The sequence below is a fragment of the Ornithorhynchus anatinus genome, chromosome 18, assembly GCF_004115215.2.
Source record: "Ornithorhynchus anatinus isolate Pmale09 chromosome 18, mOrnAna1.pri.v4, whole genome shotgun sequence".
Lineage (NCBI taxonomy): Eukaryota > Metazoa > Chordata > Mammalia > Monotremata > Ornithorhynchidae > Ornithorhynchus > Ornithorhynchus anatinus.
In genome coordinates this window covers 13,564,257-13,578,330 of record NC_041745.1, presented here as the reverse complement: position 1 = coordinate 13,578,330, position 14,074 = coordinate 13,564,257, and the positions used below count along the sequence as shown (strand labels likewise).

Sequence of the window (14,074 nt, the reverse complement as noted above, 5' to 3'; positions counted from 1 at the left end):
GTAAATGTTAGCAGATTGAGTTTGACACTTGAAAATGAATTGATGATCAAAATTCAACAAAACGGAAATGCCATAAATAACTCACATTTAGCTGAAGGATCTTGCACTCAACCTAAGCTTCAAAAATTAGCATTTCCTGCTTATGCCCCAGAATCCCTCTCGCCAGCGAACACGCCGCCCCACCTGAAAGAATCCAGAAAATCCTAAAACCCTGACTTACACTATTTGCCTGCTTCTGTGCGAGGTTCTCACTCTCCTCCTTTAAAATGTAACTCTCGGCAGCCTATTCCAAGAAATTTTCCTCTACGAATCCCACCTTGCCTTTAGCCAGCGAGCAAAACCTCGGTCCCACTCCATGCTTTCAGTTCACTTTGATGATGGCTCTGTCTCTCTGCCTGTGTTCCTGCTGATGGTTTGGAGTTTAACCTTGGCCCCTTTAGATTGTCAGCTCCCTGAGGCCAGAAGGGCAAGGGGCTGAATAATGAATCCCCGGATCTTTGAAGCTGTAGAGACATCATGGGGTTTTTGAGGTGCCCAGACAGGCATAGTCTGATCCTTTGAGAAGGCATCTGGGAAGAGGTGAACTCCAGATCTTCCAGGACTAGGCAGGGAGAATCAATCAATCGATCAGTCGTATTTATTGAGTGCTTCCTGTGTGCAGATCATCAAACTAAGCACTTGAGAGTGTATAGTACAACAGAGTTGTTTGACATGTTCCCTGCCCAGAACGAACTTACAGTCACTTACAGTCTGGTGGAGCCAGACATTAATATAAATCAATTATTGTAATGGTTTGGGCTGAGCAGTCCTTCAGTTGGTTCCTGGGTGGGCACTATCCAGGGTGACCTAGTCTTGCCTCAGAGGATGGGGGCCCCAGTTGACTTCTTGTGTGGGGAATAAGGGCTAATTGGGAGGGGGTTTTTCCCCAGCCCATCCTCCAACACGTGGCACTTCCCTTCTTGTTTGGACCTTCTGCCACTTCCTCCCTCTGTGGCCCCATGGAGAGCAGTGACCAACAGGGAGATATTCTGTTTGCCAATCTGGGCTAAGTCCAAACCCCGCAGGAGCACCCCAAAGGGTCCCCTAATCTGGCAGAAGGTAGTTCTGGGGGCCACCGCTGACTTATGGATGGAACAAGACCAAGGGAGGTGGGTGGGAGCCCCACGGCTGGTTGGCGGTTCGGGGCTGGGCAGGCATCCCCACCTGCCGTCCACCAGGATGATGCTCACCAGGATCTGTGGCCCAGCATCGGCTCTGTGGAGGAACCAGTGGCCCTCCAGGATATTGAGGAGCCATGGACTCATGGAGTCACCTGGGGTAATCCAGTCACAGAAGCTAGGGGTGGGGACTACATGGTCTGCCCACTGAAAGTGGGGAGGAGAGAGAGAGTGGGGGGAGATAACTCCTTTCCTCATCACAGCATCTTTACCCCCTCCAGATGGGGCCTCCAGACCAGGCTGAGACCAGCAGGCTCTGGCTCTGGGCTGCATTTCTGGCAGCATCCTAGGGGAGGAAGGCCCTCCATCAGTGAGTGATAAACACTTACCATGTGCTGGGCCCCGTACCAAGCACCGGGATAGATACAGTACAGTCAGATCAGGTACAGTTCCTGTCTCACACAGAACTCACAATCTAAGGGATTCCAGTGGAGAGGGTAGTTCACACCAGTTTGCCCTTATAACCCTTTTGTCTCCTCCCAAATTCCCAAACAGTAACCTTAAGGGCTTCCCCAATTCCCAGCCAGTCGGAATCTTCTCCTCTGACGCTGCCAGCCTGCCCGAGGCTTGGGTGGGAGATCCTTCCACATTGAGTCCCGCTGCCCGAGATAACTCGGAGAACAAACCCGAAGTGCATACTTCTTGCCAGTGAGGGAGAGTAGTGCTCTGTGATTCCATCAGCCCGAGTCCAGGCCTTCAAGGGTCCCTACCTCCAGATCGTAATCCCTGCCCGTTTCCCTGAGGTGTCATGGCCAGACCCGATCAGACGCCAAGGTGCCGAGAGAGACTTTTTCAGGATCGCCTAGGGAGATGGGGACTATGGTTTCGGCCTCACACCATCCTCCAGAAGACCTAGTGATCTCGCTTACCTTGAGTTCTCTAGGCAAATCCGATTGTCTCTATTGCGAGCCCTAGCAGAGGGCCAGTGTTTATCCGGCCAGATGCCGTAAATCGATTAACAATCATTAATAATGGCACCACGGTATCATCTAGCCCAATCTCTGTTGCTATGGAAACCAGCCCACTCTTTCTCCCTTTTCCTTCCCGCTGGAAGCAGGTGGTCTGTCTCTGTTGTTATAGCAATGGTTCCCCTTGCAGTAGCTATAGTAACAGTTTTCAGGGCGTTCTTTTTCACACTTAGCTGTTCTTCCTTCTCACCCTGTAGGGCAGAGACCTCCTCTGTGCTGTCATTTACTATTATTTAGCAAACAAACAGAGGCCACCATCCCAACCTGCTCTTTCTTTCTGCAAACATCTCTTGGAAGCCATTTTCCTCATCTGGACAAAGACAGTGACTTTTCTTTGCTCCTTTAGAACTCCACCGTGTTTTAGAGAGATGATCTGAGGAAAGGAATGGATTCATTAGGGGCTTAACGCCACCTGGACCATGAAGACTTCTTTCCTTCTCCTTATTATTATATATGTGACTGATTTTCATCTTATCAGACTTTAGAAAGTGACTCGTTTGACAGTGTATCCTGTGGATATTATTGCTTGAAAGCTGAACTCCTGCAATGAATAAGGCTATTTGATCCTGGAGATAAACTGTGGTCTTGGGAAATATAGATTACGGCCAACAGTGTAGGGTAAGTCATACTTAAAACATTGTAATCATCAATTTTTTCTGACACCAGAAAGTCAGTGATCATGTAACTTCCAGCAGGATGATGGATTGTGACTTTCTTTAGACCCATCGCTCTTGTCTCTTTCATGAACATTTTGAGAACTGAAATTCAAATAACCTTGGGGACGAACTGGCTGAGGTCTCTTCCGCACAAAGCAAACCCTTGAAAAATCAACCGACCAGTCAGTGGTATTTATCAAGGGCTTATTGTGCGCCAAGCTCTGAACTAAGTGGATTGTGATCGAGCAATCGATCGATCAGTGATTCTGATTGAGGGCTTACTGCGTGCTGAGCACTGAACTGTTGGATGCAACAGAGTTGTGAAGTCACCTGCCCGCAATGACCTGACCAGATTCCCTTTCCCTAAATGCCAAGGAGGTTGGTGAAACAGTCATTTGTGTCAAATTGTTCCCCAGGTGAGATCATAGTCACCATAGTCAGTGGGTGGAGGCATGGGCTTTGGGTCATGCGGGCTTGGGCTGAGTAACTCAGAGTGAACTGACGGTAATGAATAGTGGATAGTGACCTCGTCATTAGGTCACAAGAAGCAGCATGACCTACTGGATTGAACACAGGCCTGGAAGTCAGAGGGACCTGGATCTTAACCCCAGCTCCACCATATTTCTGCTGTGTTACCCTGGGCAAGTCACTTAACTTCTCTGCGCCTCAGTTACCTCATCTGCAAAATGGGGGTTAAGACTCTGAGCTCAGTGTGGGACACGGACTGTGTCCAACCTGATTAGTTTATAACTATGCTAGTGTTTTGCAAGGTGTCTGGCACATAGTAAGTCATTAAAAATCCCATAAAAATTGACAGTTGCATGCTGAAATGCCTAGGTGGGTGTTCTGTGCAGATCCCTAACTTGTCACAGGGCCCTAACTAGGCCCTGGGGCTGACCAGAGACTCCAAGAGCACCGGGGGAGAGTGGAGGCTGATGGGAGTATGGTTCGTCCCCTTGATTCTATTTATTGTGATTAAGTTGACTTGTTTTTGTCTGTCTCTCCCGATTACACTGTAACCCCATCAATGAGCAGGGATTGTCTCTGTCTGTTGCCGAATTGTACATTCCAAGCGCTTAGTACAGTGCTCTGCACATAGTAAGTGCTCAATAAATACTATTGAATGAATGGAGGCTGGAAAAGGTCCAAATGGCACCTGTCATCAGGCATCAGGCTAAGGATCCAGGCAGACCTGAGGGTGAATTAACCAGCCTGCAAGGGTTAGTCCTCGGATCTCCATCAGTCGGTGGTATTTACTAAGTCTTGTATGCAGAGCACTGGATTAAGCACTCGAGGGCGTGCAGTAGCATAAGTAGAATTGATTCCTGTCTTCACGGAGCTTGCAGGCTAATGGGGGAGAACACCATTAAAATGCATCGCAGGTAGGGGGCTGGAACCGAGTCCAAGGATCTGTCTATAAATTCTGTGGGAAGAAGGGGTGGGGACAGTACCTGAGTGCTTAGGGGATATGGATTTAAATGTCCAGGTGACATATTTTTCTCTGGACTCTCATTTCACCCTCAGCTCCAGTCCAATGCTCACAGGAGGCTGTTAGGCCTAGAGGATCTCGGGAATCCCTTTGGCTGTTCCTTATCCAGTATCGTCTCTCCCTGTGCTTCCTGACATCAGTCCATCTATCCAGATGACTGATAGGAGACATTCCTCATGCCTGGAACCCCTACCCACGCCACGCCTGGCAGATCACTGCTCTCCCTATCTTCAAACCCTTTCTGAAATGAAATCTCCTCCAGGAAGACTTTCATGACTCATCTCTCTTCTCTCCACCCGATTTCCCCCTCCACTACCACTCCAGCACCTCTAACTCACCTAAACATTAGGTACCTATCTCCTGCCACTGCATTTGACTATATATCATCGCACTGAATTGCTTCCTCCTTTCCAACATATCCACGTCTCCCCTATCCTAAGCAAAACCCCTCCTTTGACCCCCAAACTTCCTCCTGTTATCGCACCATCTCCCTCCTACCATTCTTCTCCAAACTAATGGAGGGAATTTTCTCCAACCCTTTAAATTCCTCTCCTCCAACAGTCTTCTTGACCCCTTCTAATCTGGCTTCCATTCCTTTCACAGAAACCACTCTCTCAAAGGTCACAAATGAAGGTCACAAATGATCTCCTTGCCAAATCCAGTGGCTTTTACACCACCTTATACTTTTCAACCTCTCGGCTGCTTTGTACACTGTCAACCATCCCCTTCTCCTGGAAATATTATCCAACTTTAGCTTCACTGCCACTCCTCTCCTGGCTCTTCTATCTCTCTGGCCGCTCCTTCCCAGTCTCTTTCGTGAGCTCCTTTTCTGCCTCCCATCCCCTGCCAGTGGGTATCCCTCAAAGCTTGGTTCTGGGTCCCTTTGTTTTCTCCATCTACACCCATTTCCTTGGAGAATTCATTCGTTCACATGGCTTCAACTACCACCTCTATGCGGATGACTCTCAGATCTACATCTCCAGCCCTGATCTCCCTCTCTGCAGTCTTGTGTTTCCTCCTGCCTTCAAGAAATCTACCTGGATGTCCCACCGTCACCTCAAACTTAATATGTCCAAAACGGGACTTCTGATCTTCCCACCTAAACTCTGTCCTTTCCCTGACTTTTCCATCCCTGAAGACAGCACCACCATCCTTTCTGAATCAAACGCCCTTATCGTTGGCCTTATCCTTGACTCCTCTCATTCAACCCAGGTGCTCAATCTATCACTAAATCCTATCTATCTATCTATCCTATCCTAATCTATCCTAAAATCTGCCCTTTTCTCTCCATCCAAACTGCTACTCTATGAATCCAAATGATTATCTTATTCCACCTTGGGTACTCTATCAGCTTCCTTGCTGACCTTCCTGCCTCCTGTCTTTCCCATCTCCATTCATAATTCACTCTGCTGCCGGGATCAATTTTCTACAAAACCATTCAGTCCATGTTTCCCCACTCTTTAACAACCTCCAGCGGTTGCCCATCCACCCTCACATCTGTGACCGGTCACACCTTGGCCAGGCTAATAAGCTTAGCTCACTAACAGTGACCAATAGGAAGAAAACACACTCCATACCTCCCAGTGTTACAACCCTGGGGGGGCTGGATGAACTATAAGGCCAAATGATTAGACCAGAATGAGTAAATTCCAATGAATCTTGTCACACGATCCTTTCCCCCTGCACCCAAAATGGCCAACCGAAGGGAAATGGAAGTAGCCGAGTATATCTGGAGAAGCGTCTCCTCAGACTCCTGGTAATAAGTTAGAACTCTGTCACACTGATGTGGCGAGGAGCTTCAGTGATGTAGTCGTGGACGCCCACCCTGTAGAAGCCTGCGTGGTGCCGAGTGACTGATTGGACTTCCTTGCTGTATCAAGGAAAAGTAAGTATTCCAGCTGGGAACTTGTCTGTCGGGTAATTTGAAAGGTAGCCAGTACTGGGGTGATGTGAAAGGTAACCCCTGAGTGATTTGAAAGAGAGCTCATACTGGGGTGATTTGAAAGGTAGACTTTGGCGAGAGAATCGGGGATGGTGCTGGCCAGTATTACTTAGTAGCCTAGGAATAGCTTTGCTCCCGAGGATTATCTATAGCGGATTCGCTGTGCTAGCATCTCAATCACCCTGCTTCTGTTACTCATTAGCCCTCTAGTCTGTGAGTTTATTTCCAACTCTCCTATCCGCAAATTTCCAAGTTGTCCCACGGCTGGTTCTGCCCGGTGACGGCATCAAAGAAACTCCTCACCATCAGCTTTAAAGCACTTATTCACCTTGTCCGCTCCTACCTCACCTCTCTATTCTTCTACGGTAACACAGCCCACACACTTCACTCCTCTAATGGCAACCTATTCACTGTACCTCAACCTCACTGTGACCCCTTGCCCACATCCTGCCTCTGGCCCTGAACACTCTCCCTTTTCGTATCCGACAGGCAATCACTCTCCCCACCTTCAGAGCCTTATTGAAAGCACATCTCCTCCAAGTGGCCTTTACCTCTTGTCCCGCTCCCTTCTACGATACCCTGACTTGCTCCCTTAACTCACCACCACCAACATCCCGCAGCCCCACAGTACTTATGTATGTATCCATAATTCATTCATTTATATTAATGTCTATCTCCCCCTCTGGACTGTAAACTCTCTTTGGGCAGGGAATGTGTCTTTTACATTGGAGTGTTGTCCTATCCCAGGTGTTTAGTATGGTGCCCTGCACACAATAAGAACTCAACAAATATGGTTGTTTGATGGATTGATTGATTCCTCCTACCTGTCATTTATTTTAGTGCTTCCTTCTGTAACCCTACTGTACTCTAAGCTCCTGGAGGGCAGGGATTGAAAGAATCTACTTATTTTTTGGTACTCCCCCCAGCACTTATTGTAGTTCTCTGCCTAGCCCAAGTGCTTGATATATTCTGCTGATTGATTGATTGATTAACTGTTATCAAGTGCCTTGTGGGTGTATGTGAGATGTGATCCTTGTACTCCAAGATACAGTGGAAGAATAAGGAATAAGGAAAGGAGAAAACACAGAAAAACTGGAAGGGACAAGGACAATAATAAATACAAGAACAAAACTACACTGTGTTAAGAGGAGTGGAGCTTCAGGCTCCCCGAGGCGGGTTTAGGGAAACGGTCACAACGAATCCAACTGCAGCCACCGCCATGGCTTTCTTCACATTCTAAACACGGAGAAGGCATTTCTCCCCTCTTGGCTGGAGAAGGGGCTGATGGCATGGATTCTCTCTCTTTATTGCCGAATTGTACTTTCCAATCGCTTAGTACAGCGCTCTACACACGGTAAGCGCTCCGATAAATACGATTAATGAATAAATGAATGAGCCTCAGTGATGAAGGAGTGGGTTGCCTCTCTCCCAAGCAGTCTGGTGTAAGAGGAGGCATTTTTGTTTGTTTGTTTGTTACTTGTCATCAGTGGGGCACACAGAGTAATTAAGGTAGAAAAGATTTAGAAGTAGGGACAGAGATGTCAGTCAGGCCTCCTGGCAGCTTTAGGAGTTCAGAGACTAAGAACTGGCTGGTTGTAAATCTGATCCCCAAGATGTGATGATCTGATAGAGGAGACCTCGTCAGAAGGAAGAGTACCCAGCTCTGAACTGAGAAAAAGATAGGAAAGTCAGTCAACGTTCCCACTGTTGACATCTTCTGATGGTGTTCAGATTGACGTGACAATTTCCAGATCCAACAGTGGCTGCCCAAGAGTAGGAGATTGCCTGGTTGCTCCCCTCCCACAGATGTCACCTTGTCTGGTCTGTACGTTTATCCCGGGGTCCCAGGAGATGGAACAGACAATTGCCTAAGGTCACGCAGCAGATAAGTGACAGAGGCAGCATTAGAACCCAGGTCTTCTAACTCCCAGACCCTTATTCTTTCCACTAGACAATGCTGCTTTTCAATCCAATGCACGGACGAGCTCATAACGATGGGAGACTCCAAACAGGAGGGCGGAGAAGCTCAACTCTGGAAATCAATCAATCGATCAACCACTTGTATTTATTGAATGCTTCCCATGTGCAGAGCCCTATACTAAGTGTTTGGGAGAGTACAATATAACAACACGTTTCCTGCCCACAATGAGCTTACAGTCCAGAGGGGGAGACGGACATTAAAATAAATTATGGTTATATACATAAGTGCTGTGATAAGTACATAAATGCCATTTAAAGCTCAAACAATGATTGGGCTTCAAGACAGAAGAAAACTAAGAGTCTGCTCAGGGAATGAGGAAAACCTCGGCTTTTTAATCACCAGCTCTGCCATCTGTTTAGGCAAAAAAGAAATGGCATCTCCAAAGACTGTATCATTTTCGGTCAGTCAGACTCAGAGAGTCAGTCTGTCAGGCGGTCTCGAATGACAGAGGGATTACAGTAGCCACGTGGGAGTCCAAATGCTAGAGCAGGGGTTGACGCTGTTTTGTAGAAAAGAGTCAGACGGAATGAAGCCGGTGAAAAGTCGGTGTAAGAACAGACCATCGCACCATTTAGACACGTTAATGAAGCTTAGTTTATTGTGATTCTAGGCCTGTTCTTTTCCGTGGGCACCGTGATGACATCAGTTAGCCGGACATTGGCTTCTTAGCAACAGCTGGCAGTGTCAGTGGAGCAGAGCAGAGAAGGGAAAAGAAAAGGAGGAGAAGAAAGGAGAAGGGAGGGGTGGCATGATGGGTGAGTCTCTTTCCCTTCATTTCTCTCCCCTTCCTCCTCTCTCCCCGCCCCAGGCACGCAAGAGGGCAGTGCTCTCGGAGTGTGCATGAGGACTGGTGGTTCAGCCTCTCCCCTGCTGTCTAGACCCACCAGTGGAAGGCGGAAGCTACTTTTCCTCTTCCCATAGGGACGGCAGCCAGGTCTCTTGGGAGCGATGGATTCTGCTCTTCTCCAGGGCAAGGCAAGGAACTGTCCTTCCCTGCCTCATGGACAGTGATGTCTAAGTCCTGCTCCTGCCTTGCTTCCTGGCCACCTATTTCCTCACGAAAATCAACACGATCAGGTCTGAGCTCCTCAAATCCGCCTCTCCCCTCCCCCCCAACAACCCCCTCCCCTACTTTCCCATCCTTCCCTGCAGTATCCTCAGAGGAGATCTCCTCCCTCCTCGCAAGTGCCACCCCCTCCACCTGCGCCTCGGACCCCATCCCCTCTCACCTTCTTAAAACCGTCGCCCCTGCCCTCCTCCCTTCCTTAACTTCTATTTTTAACCACTCAATCTCCAAGGGCTCCTTCCCCTCTGCCTTCAAACATGCCCACGTCTCCCCCATCCTAAAAAAACCCGCTCTTGACCCCACTTCCCCCTCCAGTTATCGTCCTATCTCCCTACTACCCTTCCTTTCCAAAATCCTAGAACGAGTCGTCTACAATCGATGCCTAGAATTCCTTCACTCCCATTCTCTCCTAGACCCCCTCCAATCTGGCTTCCGTCCCCTCCACTCTACCGAGACTGCTCTCTCTAAGGTCACCCGTGACCTCCTTCTTGCCAAATCCAATGGCTCCTACTCCATTCTGATCCTCCTTGACCTCTCTGCTGCCTTTGACACTGTCGACCATCCCCTCCTCCTCCATACCTTATCTCACCTTGGCTTCACGGACTCTGTCCTCTCCTGGTTCTCCTCTTACCTCTCTGGCCGATCATTCTCGGTCTCCTACGCTGGAGCCTCCTCCCCCTCCCATCCTTTAACTGTTGGAGTTCCTCAAGGGTCAGTTCTTGGCCCTCTTCTGTTCTCCATTTACACTCACTCCCTCGGTGAACTCATCCGCTCTCACGGCTTTGACTACCATCTCTATGCAGATGACACGCAGATCTACATCTCCGCCCCTGTCCTCTCCCCCTCCCTTCAGGCTCGCATCTCCTCCTGCCTCCGGGACGTCTCCACCTGGATGTCGGCCCGCCACCTAAAACTCAACATGAGCAAGACTGAGCTCCTCATCTTCCCTCCCAAACCCGGTCCGCTCCCAGACTTCTCTATCACCGTGGATGGCACGACCATCCTTCCTGTCCCGCAGGCCCGCAATCTCGGTGTCATCCTTGACTCGTCCCTCTCGTTCACCCCACACATCCTATCCGTTACCAAGACCTGCCGGTTTCACCTCTACAATATCGCCAAGATCCGCCCTTTCCTCTCCACCCAAACGGCTACCTTACTATTACGGGCTCTCGTTATATCCCGGCTAGACTACTGTGTCAGCCTTCTCTCTGACCTCCCTTCCTCCTCTCTCGCCCCGCTCTGGTCTATTCTTCACTCCGCTGCCTGGCTCATCTTCCTGCAGAAACGATCTGGGCATGTCACTCCCCTTCTTAAACAACTCCAGTGGTTGCCTATCGACCTCCGCTCCAAACAAAAACTCCTCACTCTAGGCTTCAAGGCTCTCCCTCACCTTGCCCCTTCCTACCTCTCCTCCCTTCTCTCTTTCTACCGCCCACCCCGCACGCTCCGCTCCTCTGCCGCCCACCTCCTCACCGTCCCTCGGTCTCGCCTATCCCGCCGTCGACCCCTGGGTCACGTCCTCCCGCGGTCCTGGAACGCCCTTCCTCCTCACCTCCGCCAAACTGATTCTCTTTCCCTCTTCAAAACCTTACTTAAAAATCACCTCCTCCAAGAGGCGTTCCCAGACTGAGCTCCTCTTCCCCCTCTACTCCCTTTGCCATCCCCCCTTTACGTCTCCGCAGCTAAAGCCTCATTTTCCCCTTTTCCCTCTGCTCCTCCACCTCTCCCTTCCCATCCCCACAGCACTGTACTTGTCCGCTCAACTGTATATATTTTCGTTTCCCTATTTATTTTGTTAATGAATTGTACATCGCCTCGATTCTATTTAGTTGCCATCGGTTTTTACGAGATGTTCTTCCCCTTGACGCTGTTTAGTGCCATTGTTCTTGTCTGTCCGTCTCCCCCGATTAGACTGTAAGCCCGTCAAACGGCAGGGACTGTCTCTATCTGTTGCCGACTTGTTCATCCCAAGCGCTTAGTACAGTGCTCTGCACATAGTAAGCGCTCAATAAATACTATTGAATGAATGAATGAATGAATTCCTGGCCTTTCCCTAGCCTGCCCTGGCCTTTGCTCCTTTGCCCTGCTCCTTCCCCTCTCCGTGAAGGATGAAGATGACCAGGTCAGAACCACACAGGGTGGGGGAATCTGATGGCGGAGGTCAGAAATGCCTCCCAGCCCCAGGGCCCCCACCCTGGGAATGGGGGGGACGTGGAAGACAGGGTGTTTGAGCTGAGTATTGGCACCAATCTGCCCCCAGAGCTCACGGCTCATCCCCGCTACTCTCCCACCCCGGCCCTCCTGCCCTCCAACCACCTGCCCCCACAGTGATGAACTGGACAGAGCCCGGTGCCCCATGAGGCCTGCAGGGCATTTAGCTAGGGTGCCACAGAGATGCCGTGTGCCGTATTGGCACCTTGAACTGTGGGGAGTGCAATGAGGCTCCCACTTATCCTGAGGTTCGGGGCTGTGGTTTTAAATCCCTCATCCTCCCATTCCCCCCACCCTGCACCTGTGTTTTGAGAATCACTATTGGTTCCGTGAGAAGGCAGGTGCGACTCTTGGATAGTTTAACCATCAATCAAGGCTCCAACCTTGACCTGTCCGAGCAACCGACCCATCAAGATCATCTGAAAGGCTAAATATCAAGTGACAGGAAATTAAAGAAGCCTGCAAGACATGCGTTGACGATACAACGGCTGTATACAAAGCTGTATTGGAACAAAGCACCTCAGCTATAAGAAATGACGTTGACAGCAAATGGGTGCTTTTCAGAGATACTATCAATCTGGCAGACACCAACACGGTGGGAATGACAGAGCGCGAACATCAAGGCTGGTTTGATGAAAATGACTCAGAGTTTTTTAACAACAGGAAATGCATCGACCACATCTCATAGCTTCTCCTAATCACAACAAAACAGACGCGTGCAAAATACCTGAGACAATCTCAATCAGTCCACAGATCCATAGCATTTACTGATCAACTATCACGGGCAGAACACGCAACTAAATAATTGAGAGATTACCAAAGAACACCACCAACTTCCCCATCCCAGAAGCCCTGAATCCTGGGGTCGTACTCGATTCTTCGCTACTGTTCGACTCTCACTTTCAGAGTCGAATCCTGCCTGTTCTTCCTGCCCATCATCTTCCAATCTGCCCCTTTCTCTCCACCCAAAACACTATCACCCTGGACTTGCCATAGCCGGACTATCGCATAACCTTCGTCTTCAGCGGCTAGAGCCCAGACCTGGGAGTCAGCAGGTCACGGGTTCTAATCCCGGCTTCACCATTTGTCTGCTGTGTGACTCCGGGCAAGTCACTTCATTTCTCTGGGCCTCAGATCTCTCATCTGGAAAATGGGGATTGAGATTGTGAGCCCCACGTGGGACAGGGACTGTGTCCAACCCCATTTGCTTATATAATAATGTTGGTATTTGTTAAGCGCTTACTATGTGCAGAGCATTGTTCTAAGCGCTGGGGGAGATACACGGTCATCAGGTTGTCCCGCGTGAGGCTCACAGTTAATCCCCATTTTACAGATGAGGTAACTGAGGCACAGAGAAGTTAAGTGACTTGCCCACAGTCACACAGCTGACAAGTGGCAGAGCCGGGAGTCGAACCCATGACCTCTGACTCCGAAGCCCAGGCTCTTTCCACTGAGCCACGCTGCTTTGGCTGTAGGGGGGTGGGGGTTCCATACGAGGAGAAAAGTACGAGCCGTGAGCCAGAAGGTTGAGGGGAACCAGCAAGGCCTGGGTAGAAGGACGGGGGGAAGAGTGTAGAGTGGGAGCTGGGGTGTAGTTGAGAAGCAAATGGATTAAGTGGGAGACCGCTGGTGGACAATCTTATATCTACCCCAGTGCTTAAATACAGTGCCTGGCACATAGTAAGCGCTTCACAGATATCATAATGATTATAATTATTATTATTCAGACTCCCAACCTCCAGCTTCTCCTCCTTCCAATCTATATTCCACACTCCTGATGGCCCACATCTTCCTTCTCAAAATCCTCCACTCACTCCCTGTGTCTCTTTACATCAAAAATAAACTCCTTACAACCTGCTTCGAGGCTCTGCCCTACTTTACCTTTCAGCTTTCTTCACATGCTCTTTCCCAATTAGCTGTCTTCATTCCTCCCAAGCCAAACCTGAAACTATGCCTCTTCATTCTCACCTCTCCCACTATTTCCCTGCCTTGGATCTCCTTGTTCCCCCACATAATATAGACCACAGAGCTGTCCTCACATTTAAAGCCCTCCTGGCCTTCTCCCCCCAAAGGTTTTTCCCAGATTAATTTTCCAGCACCCTTGGCCAGTTCAGTCAGTGCCGGTCAATCTCTTCAGTCAACATCAGCACACGTCAGTCCATCGTATTTACTGAGCGCTAATTCTGTGGAGAGCACTGTGCTTAGCACTTGGGAGAGTAAAATATAGCCAGTTTCCCTGCTCATTTTAAACTTCATCGCACACAGACACACATAGTCAAACACACTTCATTTTGACCACTTCAGTTGTAAATATTTTATGTCTGTCTCTACCACTTAAGTATAAACTCCTTATGGGTAGGGAATGTGTCACTTCTTTATTCTGTACTTTCCAGGTGTCTAGAACAACGCGCTTTCACCAAATGAGTGCTCAATCAAGTTACTACTATTCTACCATTATAATCACTACTATTACGACTGTCCCACTACTTCTGTCATTAATAATAATTGTGTGGGTTGTTAAGCACTTACTGTGTGCCAGGCACT

General features: G+C 49.2%; 1 protein-coding gene and 1 long non-coding RNA gene across 4 annotated transcripts in view; one reads left to right on the top strand and one right to left on the bottom strand.

The window, feature by feature from the left end:
- The window catches only part of GABRG3 (gamma-aminobutyric acid type A receptor subunit gamma3), a 437,607-nt gene that overhangs the window by 203,402 nt on the left and 220,131 nt on the right, over positions 1-14,074 (bottom strand). Inside the window, exon 1 of one of the 3 annotated variants that reach the window (XM_039914661.1) lies at positions 2,087-2,255. The exons of the other annotated variants lie outside the window; for them this stretch is intronic. The gene's annotated coding sequence lies outside the window, so the exon portion shown is untranslated. Of the gene's footprint in view, positions 1-2,086; positions 2,256-14,074 lie in introns of those variants that run through there. 3 annotated transcript variants of the gene reach the window in all.
- Positions 5,793-8,970, top strand: LOC114805480. The gene is made up of 2 exons (XR_003753461.1): positions 5,793-6,215; positions 8,864-8,970. It is a non-coding gene; the product is annotated as an uncharacterized LOC114805480 (long non-coding RNA).